The following is a 17468-nucleotide window of genomic DNA, read 5'->3' on the forward strand; positions in this document are numbered from 1 at the left end:
TTTGCTTCAATGCGTTTATTTTTGTGCATTTTAAGGCACAGTTTTATTTTTATTTAAATGTTTTTTATATGACCCTTTAAATTTGCACGTTCAGTAGTACCCGTGATATAAAAAGTTCCCTTCGGAACCATAATTTTTACCATTGCCAGTAGAAAGTGTTTTAATGCGTTTGTAATATCAAGCTTTGTTTAACCTAGCATAATGACGACACGTTCATGCGTTACGTTATTTTATTTCAATATATTGTTGATCCCTTAGAAGACTATTCGTGCAACTTTTATTGGTAGCTACAATAAGTGTCCTATAAATTGTTTAGTGTTTACACTTAATGGCCAACATATAGAATTACATGAAGAGCTTGCCTTAGTACGAGCCTTGTTGTCTCGCTGGCATTTTTTCGATTCTGCTGGCGCTAAGCGAAGGCACTTTCATTTTGTTTTATACATGTAGCTTATAAACTTTCTTCATCTACGGCCCTATTCATAGCCTTTCATCCATTTATTACACCCTCTTGAACATGTAAAAGTTTAGTCTGATGCAGCTCTGAAAAAAAAATATCTTTAAAAGAGTTCTTTAGATTAAAACGTTGTCGTCCGAATTTAAAACCCAGAAAAAATCCTGTAAGTCAAGCAAGTTTCATCCTAATTTCTGGTTAAAAATATATGAATGCGAATTAATACACACGTTTAAATATTACGATGACAGTGGTAATCACGGCATGCTAAAAATTCTTCCTTTAACTTTAGTTCATTCCTATGGGACGGAACACGCTGGATTTATTTATCTGTGGCTTTTTTAACGACGCTGTCAGTAGCTCAGGTAATATAGCGTCGAATGTTAGATAATTAATGAATAAGGAATTTAGAAGGGCACGGTAGGAAGCGGCCATTGAATAACTGCAGGTAATGTCCGTAAATTTTCTTGGAGGGACTTAGGAAAACTACGAAAAATCTCGTTCATGGTAGTCGGTGTTTCTCATCTGTCTCGGTGTTAAAGCAAATACAAGTTTCATACTCCGTATAGTCACATAATTTGTGAAGAAATTTATGCATAATATCATTAATGCATATGTAATTAATTTGGTTTTAAAATATTATTTCCGATAGTTCAACAGCTAATTAGTTTATAATTCAACGGATTGTAGTTCAGTAGACTGGAAAATACAAATTTATTTATAAATGCCATTGTTATAGTAACCGTCATTGTCATAAATATAAAGCACATTTATTTTAGAATTTTTGTAATTACTGCTTACAATTTAAAATACTTTACTACCTGAAAGCTCATTTAATTTATCCAACTAATATTTGTAGTTCCAAAATACTCGTGTACCACCAACATTATCAACGTTAAGAATTAGGCCATCAAGCTTATCGGCTTCCAGAGTTCATTATCCCATTATTTTCTCAGTGATTGTAAGAGAATCCCTGCCTAGGTATTTTGGTGTCATACATTTGTTATAGATGGTATTTATATTCATGTAGATCTTCATTTTTTCGTGTTTTCTGCTCTTGTATTTGTAGTTTCTCTTGCAAGTCGGCATCATAAATTTTACGTCCCTTTTCCGTCAAACATGCTGGATTCCTTACACGTTTAAATCACGCCACCTGTATTTTATTTTCATCTTTCTTTTCATTCTAAAGATAATTAATCTTCAGCCGTTTACAATTTGTTATACGTTACGAAAAGTTTTTTCTAAATGTATAAATGGTCACCAGCCTGGTATAAGTTACGCGATAGCTGCCTTTGTGTTTAAAAGGTTAGCAACTAGTAGCGTTTATGAGGCAGTAAATACTATTTAATAACTGACAATTTTGATAATAGCAATAAAAGTGTTAGATGACTCAGTCATATCCCACGACAGTCCTTAATTCATCCTTATGTTTTCTCCTTACTTGGAATAAATCGTGCAGTTGATCAAAAAACGTTATTCTTTCGATGTATACATATTATAAACATAGAAAACACATTGCTAATTATCTTTAGATGCAATCTTTAAGAAATGCCGCAGATCTGTCTATTCTCATTCCCATCATTGCATTGTAATTAGTGAATGTATTGTTCGTTTACAGTTTTACTTGGTATTTATTTGTTTAAATCATTATACACATGATTACACATTTTAGTCTTCCGTGCAGGCTGTTTCCACCCACAAGACTACATGGCATCACAATTCGGAAGACCACAATGTAAACTTTCACCGCCGTGAAAACTTAAAATTTCATTTTATACAATTTCCGAATAAGTTTATAATCCATTACTCAAGTTTTGTCAGTATTAGTTTCCATTACTCTTCAGTGATTCGAAAATACCAATGAACAAACGAGATCTCCTCTTTCCTGCAACTCCTTTCCTTAAGATGAGTTTTTGGTTTATTTAATTTCCAAATCCTTTCCAACTCTCCAAAAGGTGATCAAAGTCTTAACAACTTCGGTATTATATTCAAACAATGGAATTACTTCTTTCCGGAATCGAAGTTTTAACTGAAAAGAGAGAATAGGAAAATGCAGTGCGCCAGGCAACGTAACACGCTTTTCACACCCAGATAACTTCAAACTCACAAAGATCACAGTGATCAAACACGGTCGCTTGAGAGACGCCATCTTTGTACTCACCGTCACGAGAACATCAAATCCTACTTAAATATGACTGTTTACAAGCAATGTATTTGAATTTGTGCTCGCCAATTTGAAGTAGGTCCATGTTTCTCCATTATTGTACAAATAATAGTGCTTTTTTATAATTTAAAAACAGAAATGCGTTCAGTAAATCTCTTACAACGAAGTGTGAAGAGAGGGGCTTGTATTGTCATTAGCCTGCGAGCCCCGTTTGTCCTTCAGTCTTTATGTTTTTTTAGTGTTCTTACTTCCTTGTATTAAAGCAACGTGAGCTGGATGCTACAAGTTCAAAGCAAATGTACACTTCAACAACATTTATTTTCTGGTGGTGTATTCCAATTTCTTTCCTTTCTTCTCTTAGAGTCATTTTTCTTTTCAATCGGTTTCTGCCAACATCCATTCTTCTTTTCTTCATTTTCTACAATTCACCGAAGTAGACGAAGGCAGTCATTCTACCCACGAAATAGCAACAGAGCTTCACGTATCCAGTGTATTGGAAGTTGGCTGTTCCCTTACTGTCTGCCAAGTTTTCCGTCAGCTATTGGAATTCAAGATACAAATGGGAAAGCTGGAGACCATAATGGTTCGCCTCAAGGTCTTAATCATGATCGAAATAAATTAACCCATCTACCTTTCTATATTGTCGGAATATGTCACATCTCCTTCTGATATTAATTGGGTTAGTCAACAGGTCCTCATGAACCGTGTAGAATATTTGGACAGCCATGTCAGATATCTTGCCGGTCTCTTGGCTTAGATTTAAAACCTGGTACCTCTCAAATAAAAAGTAAAATAAGTAACAGTAAAACAGTATGTTTCCTTCCTCAGTGTATGAAGTACCACAATGTTCAACTACTGCTTAAGTAGTTGCTATAAATCCTCTAAAATACGTATATCACAAAGATACATTACTATTTTTCTCCTGTATATACCTACGTGGGGGGATATGTAAATACACACTACAGACAAAGCATTTTAGTTGTCAAAATTATCCGTCCGTAGGTTTAAACTGGGATTAATCATTACAACAAACGTTTTAGAATGATATTTGCGTGTATGATATCTGTGCGCTTACTTCCGGCGATTAAATTTTAATACATTGCGAGTGAAATTCTGTTCCAGAGTAAAATTAAGAACTGATTCATAAAAGCTGTCATAATAAAATAAGTCTGTGAACAACTAAATTATCTGAACTACTACTAAGTTATAATACTTCTTTATAGAATATTTATAAATTTTAAAGAATGGTAACTCGATTGTATAGCCACGGTGGTCTAGGGGTTAGAACGTGGCCTTGTAATCCTGGGGTCTCGTGTTCGATTCCCGGCGGTGCCCGAATTTATAACTTGTGTTGGGCACACCGTGGTCTAGGCAACACGGAGTTTTCCTCCGGGGGCTTCCCCGGTTTCTCCGTGGCATCCCAACAATTACTCCATTCACACACAGAAGAAGGCAATGGCAAACCACTTCTGGATCATCTGCCAAGAACGTATATGAACAGGTCCCAGTCCGAGAAAAGGATGGAAGGATCCTTTTCATATGGACCTGTCGTCAGACAGAACACTAAATAAATAAAATAACTCGATTATAAAAGGGTAACTTCTGATTCGGAATGTCTATACTAAACCCCTTATACTGAACCAAGAACAAAAATATACTTTAATCGTTTGAAAGGTAAAGCCTGTTTGTATAATAGTTAATAGTTAAGCCCGTACCGCAAAGAGAACAGAACGCGTTTCAGTAATAATGATTAACTGATTAATGCTGAAGTAATCCCTGTCCATTATGAGAACCTCTTTGCGTAAAAAGCAGAGCTATTAATTGTTAAAAACAGTTGGTAATACTGAGATTTAAAGGGCTAATTTTCACACGCACTTTCAGGTTTTAGCTTATGGACTCGAAACGAATTTTCGTTCTTTCTAAGTACGCATTATTTTGATAGAATGAGAATTATATAATTTACGATGGATCTTTGTGTGTCTTTTGTGTTCACATCTTATATCCTTATTCTCATTGCATTGTTATTAAATCTGTAACTTAGAACAATTTACAAGCTTCTTAAAGCTTACAGTGTATATAAATCAGGAGAAGTGTGTTTTATTACTCGTAATCATGTTACTGAACAAAATAAGTATACCCCTGAAACAAAGATTAGCGGAAGAATGGTCTTATCACACAAACGGCGTCAGTACGAGAGCACCCACTCTGACAGAGATGTAACACGTCTGACTCCCGTTTGGGAGGTACCGGGATCGATCCCATATCTACCCGGCTGTTCTGGCGTTTTCGATGGGTTTCTTGACTTACGCGGGGAATGCACGAATATTACTTTGCGATAAACCACTTCAATTCGCATTTCTCCTAACACATCATCTAGAACAGTGGTATTCAACCTTTTTTGTTCGCGTACCCCCAGATATAATTTATCTTAAACTTTGTACTCCCAAATTTTCTGGTGTATAATTCAAGTTATACATAGTATATAATCTACACCTAAAATAAATTAAATAAATAACATTACTGATTATTCAGTGTTTATCATAAAATAATGTATATATTTTTTTAAATTTCACGTACCCCCTAAGATGTCTTCGCGTACCCCCGGGGGTACGCGTACCCCAGGTTGAATACCACTGATCTAGAACCATGGAACGCTTTCTACTGTAAACTATTTTATCAGTTGATTCGTCTTCGTCAAATAACTGAATTACAGATCAAGTTGGTCGAAACGCAATGTAACAAATACATGAAATCTGCGGGATACGGTGGTTAAATCCCATCCAAGGCTAATGATTAGGTTTATTAGTCAGACACAGACAAAGCGCCCTCCATTGGCTTTTGTCAGCATATAATTAATATGAAAGACGTTAATAATCAGTGGTCCCGCAGTTCCCAGGCAATCTGTCACTTAATTATTGGCTAATTATTGTTATTGTTGAGGTGGGATGAGACCATTTCTCTGTAATGCAGGGCCTCTACCCCCCCCCCCCCCCACATGATATATGAGTGAATAAGCCTATGGAGCAGGGGTGAAACTGTAATTACAATGGAAAAACAATGGACTCCAGGAAGAATCTGTCTCAGTGCCGCTTCGTCCGTCACAAATCCTACATGGGCTGACTTGGGTGCGAACCCGGGCCTCCACTGTGAAAATTATCACTGGTTTACGTGGCTGGACCAAGCAGAGGGCAACTGAAGAGCAGGGAAACGTGTGCGGTTGAAATTAAAGGCACTAAGTTTGTTGGGGCTTAGGCGCTGCTGGTTGCAAGAAAACAGGCGTTGCATGCTGTTGTCCACAAAGTTCAGATAACAACACACGAGTGTGCAGCGTGCTGGCCTACAGAAGGAAGTTGTTCATTATTTCGTAAGAATTCATCAAGCGTGATGTATGTGTACTCTCATTAAAGTAAGTGCTTCGGTAGGAAGAGGGCGGAGCTTAGCGAAAGACTTGTAATGTTAATGAAAATTTATAATATTTTTGCAAAATAAGTTTGGTAGCGTTTACACCAATTTTTGTTGTCTTTTTAATTTCTGGCGCGTTTGGAACTGGAAGTTTGAAAAATAGGCCATGGCTTTGTGAAGACGGATGATACATTACGCTAGTGGGTGGCTATGATTACAGAACTGATAATGTTAAGCCTTCTTTTGCATTATCGATCCAAATTATCATCATAACTAATTATAGATACTTATCTATTGAATCAGTCAACTTTACTTTGTAGTTCGTATTCATAGTTCACTTTGTTTCTTCTGTGCTAGAACTTTCTTGGTAATGGGTATCACGTGTGGACTACAGCTTCAAACTTTACTTCAGTGACAGCATTTGTGTGAATGTAATAAAAAAAAATCCCTCTCTGTAATTTTCGTACTGTGTGTTTTAATAGTAACTACGTTGAAATGGTAAACAGTTTTTTGTACGTCACAGAACGACCTAAAAATTAAAACTTGCTGAAAACCACAGTTTTACAAGCCTGAAAAATTTCTCACTATCACACACCTACACACACGTACTACGTGAAATAGTTTTGACGTCTCTTTCTGGCACCTGGCACCGTGCAGTCTGGCAGATACTAAGCCCTTATGATGGAGGTAGTAAACTTCTTTGAAGCGTTGGTTTATATCTACTATGCTATACATTGCAACATCGATTCTTGTCGCCGTGAGAACCTCAAACTTTACCAAACTTTCCGGTGTACTGAATTGTTTAACTATGCCTATTTATTTACCATTCTTCGGTCCCGGTTATCGTTAGCTGAGGGCTCGGCCGTCAGCCGAGAAGACGCTGTGGTCGCGGGTTAAAATCCCGCCTTGGAAATGTTTGCTTGTAGACGTGTTTAATTTTGCACAGCTTGTGGTCCTACATTCTGATATCACGAGTCCAATTTTCGAGTATTGGTATGAGCTATACCGAGCTATATGACAGTTACGATCAATATATTACAGGCAGTACAGATTGAAATCAGGTTAAATTTATCAGATACAGCAAAACATTTCATACGGAATTTGTAGCTGCTATGATCTGTCTCCATGCAACATTTCACATGATTACTCCCAGTAGTTAGTAAGTTATTAGCCTACGATAAAAACGAAACTTAAATACCCACAGAGGTCATAACGCTTTATAAAAAGTGCATGTTTTTCGAAGATATAATTTCAATCAAACTTTCAATATCCTATGATGATTGTGGCATCAGAATCCTCCTACGGTAATTGTGGTTTCGGGATTTTATGTAGTAGTGCTGTCAGCGCCCTATGGTAATATTTGCTCCAAGGTCACTACAACTTCAGAAGTCACGACTGGTCCAAGTACGTACGTACATATTAGTAATAGTAGGAAACTGACAAGTGTTGTGATGGTGTGGTTTCCGGTGACATTGATCTTTATACTAATTTTCATAACAATCCGTCAGATTATAAAGTTAGCCGAGGGATAAAACATGTATACGTAATAATATCACAAGACTAGCTTTTTTATGAATAAGAAATTGTATTTGTCTTACAAAGTTTCAGTTATTTGCCTATTCTTGTATTGTATTTAAAAAACTCTTTCTTTGTTATTTCAGTAATTACTGTAATTAAGAACAGATTTGAGTTAGTCGTGGGTTTGCTTAAAGTAAAGAGCTCGCTAATGAGTTTATTTCGCTTTCAGGTACGTTTGGTAATCTTCGAAATGAAAATGTTTCGTCTCTCACCCGAATTGAAGCCTCAAACTTCATCAGGTGTCTGAACAGCACATGGATCAGTGTCATGTAAGTCTGAAGCAGTTCTTTAACCTATTTCAGTTTTGTGGGGAAAACTGAATTCGTTGTATTGAAAGTTATAAATGTATCGCCCAAACTGAAAGCGGTCTATCGAAGCGACTATAGGCCTGTCTCTTCACATACAGTCAATACCTCTCCATAAACATTCGTTCTGCTCAGTGTGCATGCAAATAATACGGACTAAGTACGTTCATTTTGTCGCGAACGTTGTTGTAATTTTGATGTACTTCATAGGTTTGTGGTAAATCAGCGTGTAGGCTTCCTCCACAGGTGACATTAATGGAGCACATTATTGACGATTGTGAATTTGTTGCAAAGGTGATTTTGCCTTTGATTTTGGTAACAACACTTCACATTGCTTTCCCATCTATGGAAGTTAGGGCCTACCATAAATGAACGATGGTACTGGAATGCTACCACCGGAGTGTCGAATCTGTGGAGACGTGATACAGATGAGGAACCTTTATTGTCAAAATAAACCACGAACGTTTGAGAATAATAGCTACGTCTCATGACCACATGATTTTTTTGTAATCAATATTATTTTCGGAATGCATGTTTCTTCACTATTCTAAAGATTACCAGTAATAAATATAAAAGTGACTTCAGCTTTTCGCGTAAAGCTTCTGTCGCCACATAAATCACAGTGAATTTTAAATTTGTTTTAATAATAGTTAACTACATGCAAATTTACATTAAATTTGGAGTAAAAAAATTCTAATTTTTAACAACAGACGTAAAACCCGTATTTAGTGAATATGCTCGAAACTACTGTTTTTTTCATTAAAATGGCGATGTTACGACAGTAATGAATACTACGAGGGTCGCTCATTAAGTAATGCCCCACATTTTTTTCCTCAGAACATATTTATTCAAGATGGCTCAAATTTAGTGACAATATAAATCAATGTTTCCTTTACACATACTATTTTTCCACATAGTCCCCATCAACTTGTACGGTTTTACGCCAGCGTGGAACAAGTGCATGCATGCCTTGCCGGTACCAGCTCTTGTCCTGTGCACGTAGCCATGTCCTCACTGCTTGAATCACGCTCTCGTCATCTTCAAATCTTGTTCCGCGGATAGCATCTTTAAGTGGCCCAAAGAGATGGAAGTCGGAGGGTGCCAGATCTGGACTGTAGGGTGGATGGGGTAGCACCGTCCAACCCAATTTGGTGATTTCTTCCCGGGTTCTCAGACTTGTGTGAGGGCGTGCATTGTCGTGCAGGAGCAAAATTTCTGCTGGATGCTTGTGAGGCCGAACTCGTCGAAAACGCTTCTTGAGGGTTTTCAGGGTCCTGATGTACGCGTCTGAATTGATGGTCGCACCTCTTGGCATCACATCCACAAGAATGACCCCATCACTGTCCCAAAAGACAGTCATCATGACTTTTCCGGCGGAGGGAGTTGTCTTGAATTTCTTCTTTCTCGGTGATTGAGGATGATGCCACTCCATTGACTGCCTTTTTGTCTCTGGCTCAAAGTGGTGCATCCAGGTTTCGTCACCTGTAATGATCCGGGACAGAAAGACCTCTCCCTCAGCATCAAAACGCTCCAACAATTCAGAAGAAATCGTTTTCCTTTGAATCCTGTGGTCTGCTGTGAGACTTCGTGGAACCCATCTTGCGCACACCTTCGAATATGCGAGAGCCTGGATAATTGCAATCACACTTCCATTGCTGACTGAAAGCTGTTGGGCCAATTGTCGAGTTGTGATGCGCCGATCCTCACGAATAATGGCATCCGCGCGGTTCAACATGTCTGGAGTGGTGGCTGTGGCAGGACGCCCAGAGCGCGGCAGATCACGGAGCTCGGTTTCTTCACTTCCTGAAGCTTTAACTCTCTTAGCCCAGCGACCAACGGTGCTCCTATCGACTGCACAGCTTCCATACACAGCACACCAACGTTTATGAATGTTCACCACCGTTTCTTTTTCAGCAACAAGGAATTCAATTACAGCTCGTTGCTTGTAACGAGAGTCGTTCACAGACGCCATTTTAACAGTTCACTACAGCTCCGCTATCGGTTGGAATCATTTGAAACTCCGTACACAAACGCGAGAAACATCAAATATCAAGCATGTAAAAGTACACTTTTCTATCTTCATTATTGGCTGAGAAAAAAAATGTGGGGCATTACTTAATGAGCGACCCTCGTAATTTGTGTGAAAAAGTACTGTTAACACATGGATCGGTTTTGTGCATAGAGAACTCCATTAGATACAATTCTGTTTCGTTTCAAAATTTAGGTAATATTTCCTTCTTTTTCAGAACTTATTACTCGATTTCCAATAGGGACACTGTTTTAAATGGTGGTTAGATCCCCAATCTAAGAAAGCAATACTTTTGCATTTCCATCAATGAAACAAAGCAGAAAAGTCATAATAAAACCATGCCGACAGTATATTGTTTCTTATTATTTACGTGAATCCAGGTACTGCTTTCCACACTGGAAGTGGTACTGCTTGAAAAGTAGGTTTAGTCAGGATATGATGAGGATGTGGTCAGAAACACATAAAATGGTAATATGAAGACCTGGAGGAAGGAGTCTACTTTTAGAATCTAGGCGTAAGTCGCAGGTATTTCTGTAATAATTTCGTTCCTACGCAACGATGTTCGCAAGAAGAATGTTTTGTAATTCTGGGACGTCTATGTGTGTGTACACTTCACGATACGTTGTTCTGTCTGCAGGATTACGTTGCCGAAAACCAGACAAATGTTTATTATCTTGATTCAGTTACGATAACCTGTTGAAAATGACACCAAGCATTAAATTAATTGAAGAATTCTGAATGATAGGTGAAGGAAGATGGCAAACAGACAGACGTCTTTATCTTTACAGACTAGATATTTCTTTATACGAAAAGTTCCTCCCTTGGTTTGGGGTTCTCTTCTCGATACTACAAATTATGACATTAACTAGCTTTGTGAGAAAGCTGTTTGATGTGCCGAGAGATTGACACCCACAACTGACTTTAGGGCAATGCCTCAACTATGTTCATTCATCGTGAAGAGATTAAAATGCCATGACTCTGACGTGTTCTCGTCTGATGTTGAAACAAAGGATAATCAATTATGTATAGCTTCAGTTAACACTGATATGACATAATCAGAACATTCAACATGAAATTCCGCTTTGTAGAATGGAAATCCTCACATGTCCTGTTACGGCCTTTCGCTTTCTCTCTCTCTCCGTGTTCATATGAGTTTCCTGTCTTCAACGTACGCATCAGAACAGACATAGAAGAACGAATGAACGACTATAGAGCCCCCCAACCCCCTTGTAGAAGTGGACGGGGTGAGAGAATAGTATTGTCCTTGACAATAGAGATGCTTCGTACTAAAGTTTGGAGGAAATGGTTAAATTCTATGGTGCTACCAACACCTCAACAGTCGAACGACGCCCTCCGCTTTGAATACATTAGGCCTGTTGTCAGCCTGTGGAAATTAATCCAGAGAAAGGAAATCGGTGGTTTCTACAGAAAGAGGATTTACTATTGTCATTAACTATAAGCAGTGATATAAGGTCAGTACATGTGCTGATTACTGATTTAACAGAGCTTCTTAATCCGAGGGTACAGACGATCGGTGGTGCTGAATGTTTAGAGACTTTAACTAATAGATTGTTTAAGAATTGTAAGTTCGCAACTGTCATTTTAAGTTCCAGTGGCTGGTCATCTAGGGCGAATTGCTTGACATTTTATGTCAATGTAAGTTCATTGTCCACTGCTTTAGTATATGATATATTATTGGTTTGAGTATTAATGAACAGCTGTCATACAGTGCACTTATTTGCTGGATTTTACCGCATCGCGAGAAATACAGAAAAATCTGAAGACATTCGAACAAAGTGAGAGTCTGTTAAACAATATTAGGAATTTACGGCCTTCCAGTATTGAGTAGGGAAGCCAATATGGATGACATTACCAGCTGTTTGTAAGCTCCTTTAATAGAATGAATTTCCATGCACACGCTGCTAAATAATGGGGGCGAAGCGTCATGATATTGACCCTTGTGTGAAAATTAGCCCGTGCTTTGTTGCCATGGCTTGTTACATCACTTTCGTATGTAAGGGGGGCGGATTTTATGAAAAATACCCGTCTCTGCTTAATGACATTAACTTTGAAAGAGTAAATGTTGATGACCCAATTTAATCTTTGGCTACAGTTTTCGGATCAATTACGATGTCATTTATGTGAAGTGAAGCACCAAGGATTTGTAATTTATAATTTATGTCCTCAGTGCCTTGTTACTGTTATCATATTACCAGGTGGTTCATAACTTAGGAGCTGGAATTTTTTTTTAAAATATATTTATGCAATTTGCTACAGAATTAATGTATTAAAGATATATAAATAAAAACTGATTACATTAAAAAGCCGTTCATAGGTAATGTTATGAAGTATTGTTGGGTGCTGTTACTAAAATTCTATATATTCTATAACTCAAAAGAAGACATGGCTTAATAAATTAACGCACATAATATAATGGACACCTTTATTAATAATAACTATGCTCATTAAGCTCGCTACACTTCAGCTAGTATTTTAGAGATGTTGAATTGGTAATGGTGGCACGAGCGGGACTTAAAGCCTATATATCTTACACAGGGGAAAGAAGAAATGTATACACAATTTTAATTATGGAAACTTAAAGGAAGATATCACTTTGGAAAGCTAAGAGGGTGGAGGTTAATATTAAAAAATAATATTGGAGGAAGAACATATGAGAGTGTGGACTAGAGTCAGCCACAGCAGCGACAATGTTCTCATCTCGGAGACCGATATTCGACGCTAGGCCGGAGGTTATGTGGAAGGGCCGTGTTATGTTTCACAAGTGAATAAATAAATAAAAAATAGAAACGCTCAAGCTTCATAGAAGTAGGGCTTTTTTCTATTGGCTGAGTAGTTATGAATATTCCTAGGTTGATCCTTTAGCACAGATTTAGGAATTACAGTTTTATGATGCAGAATAAATCTATATTTACGTATTTACACGAAGTCGGGGAATTTCTATAATCTGTACTCTTCACCAAAATATTAGGACCAGATCAAAGGAGGTTCAATTAGAGATGAATGTAGCACGCGTACTAGAGATGAGAAATGTGGCTAGAAAGCCTGAGGAAAGGAGATCACTTAAAAGACTAAGAATTTAAGAGGATAATAATATTAAATGGAGAAGAATAATACTGCATGGAGGAGGATAATATTAGCTTACTAGAGACCCACATGTCAGGGTCTTGCTAGACATTTAAATTCCATTGAGGTCAGTCGCCGTGGAAGCTGCAAGTCTTTTATTTAAATCTCATTAAATGGAAGGCAATCAGAGTAAAAAAATCTGTAGGCCGAAGGTAAATGTCACGGCTGAGAAGGAACGAACAAGCGGTGTCTTGGAAGGACCAGATTCTAAATTTGGTTAGGGATTTTCGTGACTGTAGTTGGTCCTTCTGTGCGTATTTCCGGATGATATTTTAAAAGCAGTCCAGGTCTTCTCCAGTCCATTAAATCTCACCGTTCACAAAGACAAACGATCTCTGCAGTTGTTACATCGTCGGTAAACTGCCTATAAATAACATTAAATCCACACACATTTTCGATGTATTTATTATACTGCAGTTCCCAGCAGAGATAAAGGCTTCTGCTTCTCACCAATCCCGACTGGCGGCGTTGTAGCCCCACAGACACTTGGCCGATTGGTATCGGCGAATGATGAAGCGTTGAACTACTGATATCCAGGCAAAGAATACGTTTAGCGTTACCTCCACGCCCTCTATATGACGCCATTATATGAATTTAATCTTCTAGCTGATGGGTGCAGTGGGTTCTTTCGTCGGGGTAGAGCTGCCAAGCTGTGAAACTGACAGCTTGCCTTTGTCTGGTGCCGATGGAACGTTTCATCTGCTCTGTCATCTGTTATCATTGTTGTTACCTTTGTTTTAACCATTTAAACATTCTGTAACTGTGAATTTTGCCACAAACGGAAGGAATGGATTTCTCTTGAATCTCAAAATAAATAGCTGTTATTTCCTTACACAGAATTAATTCCATTGTTCTTTGAATTGGACATGTGTTGTTTTTTGAGGTAGGAACTAAAAATGCAGGAATGTAGTGTTTAAATATTAGACTAATTTAGATTAATTTTGTGCTTCAAAGGGCTAATATATTATCCTTTCAGTGACTTTTTGGAGATAGGGTTTCAATGTTTCTTTCGATTCCCGCGCTTAGAGTAGTCTGTGTGGTACAGATGACCTGATATTATTTAATCCAAGCATATTTAACAATTCCTTTTGCACCGGAAGTGTAGTCTGCTAGACAGAAACAGAAAACGCTTGCACTTAAATCCGACACTTTACTACGAAGTTAATTTCCTTCCGCTCATAATTCATGAGCGTTTGGTGTTAGTTTCCTTCCAGACCAGACTTAACCTTTGTGTGACAGAATTCCTTTCCGTTCATCTAGCTGCCTAAAGGTGGTCATGAGTGGAGTGCGCATGTTAGAATATTGAAAGTGTCTGTCGTGGCATGTTTGAAATACTGTCCCTAATTTTTCCTCGACGGACTGAGGAAACCCGCGAGCACAATCATTCCGGCAATCCGGTTGAATTTGAAACCCGGTGCTTTCCGGATACAATTCGATTGCGTTATCTCTGTGTCAACCTGCTCGGTGGTTTCCGCTGGTAGGACTAATGTGAGGAAAATTATGATGGCCGGCAGAAGGACCTGCTGTTTGACGTGGGGTCCGGAAGTCGGTAGGAGCCTGGAATTAAAGACATAAATGGCCATAACCAAGCTAATATTCTGGACAGGGCATAGTGTTCATAATGAATGACAACCTCCATTTATTTACTTGAGAATTTGTGATGTGTTGGAAGTTACTGTAATGTTAGAAACATGGACTCATACGACTTGCGAACTGGTTCATGGCGGTATCTTGTTTCCGTAGCATGCTGTAACTACAATTTGTCGCTGTCAGTGAAGCTAGCTGGCTGTGGGATAGATGGAGTGGTGGCAAAGAGGAGCAACCATTTGTATTTCCCTGTAGAACCGTCAGCTAGGCTTCCGGCTGCTCTAGTCTAGGATAGCGAACTAGGTGTACTCTCGAAGGATAAAAGTTGAACGTCAAATAATTGGAAATGTGTTCTTCATTTAGCTCAACGTCCTTTCTTGCTTCTTGTAAGTTGAACTTAATTATCCGAGAACTTCCCTGTTTCACATCTTCTGACGCCAAATATATATCTTTCTCTTTCCCGAATAATCTCTTAGGAAATTTGTCATTTTAGGCGTTTCGTATATTTTTCTTTTCCTCTTCCATTCTACAACTCTTAATTCGTTTAAATTTTCCTCATAAACAGCCAAGATTCACCTCCTGGATTTTGTTAATCAAATCCGGCATACCATATCTCCTTAAAATGAACGTTAATGCATAGAAGAGGGTAGTCGCTAATTCAAAGGATCCAAGGTTCACAAACGAGCGCGTGTACTACTGTGATCATTGATAACAAAAGTTGCAATATGGAAATGCGTATCATATGGTGTGTTAATTTATTGTGGCAAGAAATTATTAAGTTGAGAATAAAATAAATAAAAGGACAGAAAGGGAAGAAGAAATTAAAATGATATAGTGCTAAGTAAAGAGAGTTATCGCCAGTAATATGAATGATTTGTATTTGAAATGCACCGGGTAATAAATAATATTATGATTTTCCTGAATAAACCCGCCATCTTTAAGGATGGAGACAGCAAGGACCTCTGTAACGTCGGTAAACTTCGCCAGACTACACGATGCTGCAGCCCTGAATACAGAAATCTTTGCACTCGTCGCCGTGAGAACCAAAATCTAAATTTGTATAACCTAAAGGTGTTATTTCCTTGCAATTTTATAAAACTTCATGTGGTTTTCTTGAACAACCACAGGCTCCTTATGAATGCACATGTACAGACTTATATATTTGGTTTTGATAAGGAATGTATATGGGTATAATAATCCAAACATATCAGTCGACTGTGCACTCAATAGTAAATAATCTGTCCGTTTACTATGGAATATCATGAAATCAGGGTTAGGAGGTACCCTTTTTCGGCGGGACGTGACTTATTTCGGTTTTAAGTCAGAAAGCAGAGTATTGAAGGAACATCATGCCAGTAGAAATTGTCCCATTTTTATACTTTAAAAATGTCTATCGTCGTAAGCGCGAACTTTAGAATTGGGACTGATTGTCTCAATACTTGAGATAAACTTCAAGTATTTTGTTGTAATAATAAACTTTATCAAGTAATTTATTTTTTACATCGAAACAATACGGTTTCTACGTGAAACCTACATCGATTGTCTTATTTAATAACGTTAGTTGTCGGATACCTATGAAGAAAGCGTGGAATATATTTTATTTTGTTTTAGTTACAGACATTGCGTTAATGCGAAATTTTGGTGTTGGGGCAAATTTAATTTACTCAGCATCCGTTGTTCTGTTGTAAATTAAGCACAGAAACTGATTTGTAGTTTTTGCTACCTTAGTTTCGTAAATAGAAGTAATTTGAAGAAAGCGGACATCGTAAGTACTCGACAGTTTTATCAAAATTTCTGGTTAAATCACTAGGCCTCTGTTTTATAGTTGAATTGGAATAGAAGAAATGGATTTGGCACCTTTGTGTTCCGAGTTTGGAACTATATAGGCCCGCTTGTGTGGCTGCTCGCCAGGGCGAGAAAGAGGTGTGTGTGGAGAGAGGACTCGGTGTGTATAAAACGGAACTCAAGTCACACACTGTTCCATTACTCGCCTGGTTAAACAAAGTGAACTTATATGTGTGGGCTCGTTTGCACTTTACTCAGCTTCCAATTCCACTTCTTGCTTCCATTTTGTGAACTAATCCACTATATTTTTCCAAGTGCTTTCCATGCATAGATCCCGTTTCATGACGAAGACATACGGAACTCCTCGTTCTCACTACTTTATGTATCGATTTCATGCCACTATCTAAATCCCCATGAACTCCACTGCAACGCACCTTCGGCTCAATTTCTCTATAAATATAAAACATTCAAAATCCATTACATTATCATCTTCTGTCCTGTGTTCCATTCGTCTATTACAATTTTTGTCTCCTATTCGCCTGTGTTTCGTTCATTTTGTATTACACGCCTTGTTGTGTGTTCCATTTTATGGGGACATTATTCTTTATTTTTTAAAAAACGTTTTGTTTGCGATTTCTAAAAAAAATAAGGCTGAAGGTCGTGTTTGCCCACCAACATGTTTCATCCCCCTTATCATTCGAAATAGTTTGATGAAATTCAGTGTACGAAGTCAAAGTTAAAAGTTGAAGAGAACAATTTTCGTATTCTTTCATATTGGTTTATTTAATAAAACGCAAGGATGGCCATACCGAATGAGAATGAGATGGGCGATTCATGTAGTACGTATAAGAGAGGTAAGAAGTGTGTATAGAAAAAAATCACTTGGAGGATCTTAAGTTAAATTGGGTCTCAAGGAAACGGACTAAGATGATTCATCTGACTAACGGTGTATTCTAGTGGCGGACTCTTGAAAAGGCGGTGATGAACTTGCAGGATCCATGAAAGACATGAAAATTCTTG

At 37.9% G+C, this 17468-nt stretch overlaps 1 protein-coding gene and 1 long non-coding RNA gene across 4 annotated transcripts in view; one reads left to right on the forward strand and one right to left on the reverse strand.

Moving 5' to 3' along the window:
* LOC110839945 (uncharacterized) overlaps positions 1-17468 on the reverse strand; it is a 197469-nt gene that overhangs the window by 64574 nt on the left and 115427 nt on the right. The gene's annotated exons all lie outside the window — the stretch shown is intronic.
* The window catches only part of LOC110826498 (uncharacterized), a 424262-nt gene that overhangs the window by 6758 nt on the left and 400036 nt on the right, over positions 1-17468 (forward strand). The gene's annotated exons all lie outside the window — the stretch shown is intronic.

Source organism: Zootermopsis nevadensis, unplaced genomic scaffold (assembly GCF_977971745.1).
Source record: "Zootermopsis nevadensis isolate Lab colony 2312 unplaced genomic scaffold, Znev_1.0 Znev_ptg000018l, whole genome shotgun sequence".
NCBI lineage: Eukaryota > Metazoa > Arthropoda > Insecta > Blattodea > Termopsidae > Zootermopsis > Zootermopsis nevadensis.